This window comes from Schistocerca gregaria, chromosome 8 (genome assembly GCF_023897955.1).
Source record: "Schistocerca gregaria isolate iqSchGreg1 chromosome 8, iqSchGreg1.2, whole genome shotgun sequence".
NCBI lineage: Eukaryota > Metazoa > Arthropoda > Insecta > Orthoptera > Acrididae > Schistocerca > Schistocerca gregaria.
Genome location: NC_064927.1, coordinates 506748491 through 506752031, shown reverse-complemented (window position 1 = coordinate 506752031; position 3541 = coordinate 506748491). Strand labels below are relative to the sequence as shown.

Here is a 3541-nt window from a genome sequence, read left to right as displayed (position 1 = left end):
ATTTCCCACTTCTTGCCAGACTTTATCGTTCCTTGTCTCTGTTGTGGATAACTCATGTACATACGTTTACCATACTCTGAAGATGTTCCAGACATCAGGACATTCAATAAAAGAAATTTGTGCCCTGTCCAGTAATTCATGTTAATTGCAAGAACCCAAATTGTACTTGTGTTGCTAAAGCTACTGATACCAGTTTTATTCTTTTTACTCCACTTTATAGTAGTTACCAATGGTTTCTTTTTTTCAGACATAAATGGTTATAAAAACAATTTTCACAGGTTAAGTGTGAACTATATTGCAGTGTGGCATGGTGTTGTAAATATATTGATTATATAAAATGCTGTTTTTCATTGTAGTCCTTCCACCAACATAACTTACATGCATTCCGTAATTAGACTCAGGTGCTGAAAGCACAGTGCTTTTACCAGTACATTTAACTTCATGTCCCTTTCTTTATTTAAAAAATATCACTTCTGTTAATCGTGTTGAATGACACTAAGTAGTCTAACAATGAGTTGCAGTTGAGACTGTTCAGAATTGTTTCATATCTCTTGAAACTGCGGACTCTGGCAGGCAAGCTAGTGTACAGTGCATGCAAAATGCCATGGTCGCTAGATGTGCAGTCGGTTAGGGAAGTGTGGGGAGAACGGAAGTGGTGAGGGCTTGCTCAGAGCACTGTAAGAGATATGTCAAATGTTGGAGGGGAACACGCCATTCTAAACTGAAGTCTATGCTCACATTTTTTGCAAATTTTAAGTGGGGTCCCATCAACGCCCATACTTGCATGGTGACCATTCAAAAAGACCAACTGTCACACCTGCTTTCATTAGTATCTAAAAAGAATTCTGCTGGAAAATGCAGCAATTTATTTTCGCTTGGCTTATTAACCATTTGTAACTTTCAGAGAAGCAACACGAGTTGTGAATTTTGAGTGAAACTTACATATTTCTCTGGTTGCCCTGTCAAAATTTGTTTCTTGTGCCTAAACACAGCAGAGTTTACACTGACCGACCTCACTAATATGTTGTGCAGACACAATTGCCAAAATCTCATTTCGATATCTGAAACCATTTATGAAATATGAGGAATGTTGTCGATATTTCACTCTGGCTTTATTGTGCAATTGCAAATGAGTGCTACATCAGAACAGTTTTCTCAAGATTGGTGACAGGCAGATACCTCTAACCCCAAGTCTAAAGAAAAATTCAATATGTTACCTAAATTTCATATGCAACAACATATTATGTAATATCCAACAAATGCAGAATCATAGTGACCTCCATTTTTCATTGCACACTTCCCCAAAGTGGGGGAAAAGGACAGATCTACACACACACACACACACACACACACACACACACACACACACACACACACACACACACACACAGACACACACAAGCAGACATGTGTAAAGGCAAAGAATTTGCCCAAATTTTGTGTGTGTGTCAACATACCAACGCTTTCGTTTGGTAAGTTACATCATCTTTGTTTTTAGATATATTTTTCCCACGTGGAATGTTCCCCTCTATTTAAATTACTAGTATTATATATATTCCCTCTTCAGGAGAGTGGAGATGAGATTGGAATAGGGTATAGTGTCCCAAGGGGTTGTGGTATTACAAGCCATAATGTCGCCTCTGCTGGCACCCCTTCATCACTATCACAGCGAAGTCAAGGCTGTATGGAGTATGATCAGTCATAGTGAACCCTAGGTGTTGGATTGTTGCAGCACTGTGTGGTCTGTCAATGTCGTACTGAAGAAGAGGGTGCTCCATTCATGGATGAACTCTTCGAATTCAAAACTGGATTACAGCAAGCCGTTTCTCACACAATGGCGTAGTTTTGTTAGATGCTAAAATCCAGAGATCTCTCTAGTGGCAGAAGATTGCAAATATGTAGACATGAAGAAAGATGTAAAATGTTAATAACATTTGTTTTATTTCGATAGCTTTAATATTTTTCACGTAAAAAGTTCAGAGTCATCATATTTCACTGTCCTCTTGAAGATGGAATCTGGCTATACAAGTAGCAAGACTTGTATCAAAAATCCACAGAAGCTATTCTATTGGATGTCATTCATGTCAGTGCACCAGCATATTCATAGCCCAAATAGGTACTAGAAAGGAAGAGGTTGATGCCGTATGTCAGCAATGAGTCAAAGAACGCAAGCAGACCTATGTGCAGATCAACACACACACACACACACACACACACACACACACACACACACACACACACACACACACACACACACACATTTGAGTGCAAAGCATGCAGAACTGAGTTTTTTGGCTAACTTGTCCTCAGACAGTTGCTACCTCATTTTATTACCCATTTAGCTGCCTAGGAACTTCACTCATGTGTCATGTTCAGTGTATGCCTGTTGATCTATACTTCTTGTGCCTGTAAGTCAGTTATTTTCAGAATTGCACAGTGTGAGTTTTTATGACATCAAGGATTACTCTTGGCTGTGGATCAGTTGTAAACCTGTTCAATTATTCTCCTAGCTGTGCCTGCTATGGGTGTGTTTGGGCCTTTTATTACTATACTTGTCACCAGTAAACATTTGAGTTCTGAAAATCCTTCCAATGTCTGGACCAAATAAACTACTTCAGGCTGTCCCATACTTCATGGACAGCTGCAGTTGGACTGGGTCAACTCTCAGGCAGTCCTGCATGTGTGCCACTTGGCCACCCCCACCCCCTTCTGCACTCTGCTAGGGAAGTTCAATCATATGCTCTACTGCTCGAATGCCTGACTACCTGCATATCAGCTGTTATCCGAACCCTGCCCATGGTACTTGAGCTGGAAAGGATTGATTTATGTAGACAAGAAACAAGGTTGAGCAAGGCACTTAATCTTGCACCCCACCATATTTGCTTCCCCTTGCAAATTTAATCTTATTCTTGTCATACCATTTGTAATGTGACCATCTGTTTTTTTTATTTTTAAGATATGAGTACATATTTAGTATTTGGCAAGATCAGAGATGTCAACTGTGTAATTTTTATCGTTTAGTTCTATTATACTCGTATGAGAGATCATATAAAGGGCAATCAAATGAAAATGAGATAGATGCAGTTTGTTATTTAAAAAAAAATCACCATAACTGGAAATACATTTATACAATTGCGACACAAGATGGTCCACGTCTTCCAGGTGCCAATGGAACCATGATTGTACCCATGTGTGCAGCTCAGTGTCTGAAGCAAATCGATGGCCATGAAGTCTTTCTTTGGGTCTCAAAACATATACCTATCATGCTGGGAGATATCATGACTAAGGAGGATGTGCGAGGGCTTCCCAGTGAACTTTCTGCAGCATAGTCAAAACAACCTTCCAACAAAATGCCCACCCACATGTTGCCAATCTTGTTTCACGTACGCTGCAGAAGTTTCACTGGGAAGCCTTTACACATTTTCATGTAGTCCCAATCTCTCCCAGTACAGTTTCCATATTTTTTGGAGCCCTGTATAGTGTCATTTGTGGCCACTGATTTGCTTCAGACAAAGGAGTTGACACCTAGTCACAATCATGG

General features: G+C 39.8%; 1 protein-coding gene across 1 annotated transcript in view; it reads left to right on the top strand.

The window, feature by feature from the left end:
* Positions 1 to 135, top strand: part of LOC126283965 (serine/threonine-protein phosphatase 4 catalytic subunit) — a 42070-nt gene extending 41935 nt beyond the window's left edge. Inside the window, exon 7 of the mRNA XM_049982424.1 lies at positions 1 to 135. This exon is cut by the window's left edge and continues 600 nt beyond it. The gene's annotated coding sequence lies outside the window, so the exon portion shown is untranslated.
* Positions 136 to 3541: the final 3406 nt, after the last annotated feature.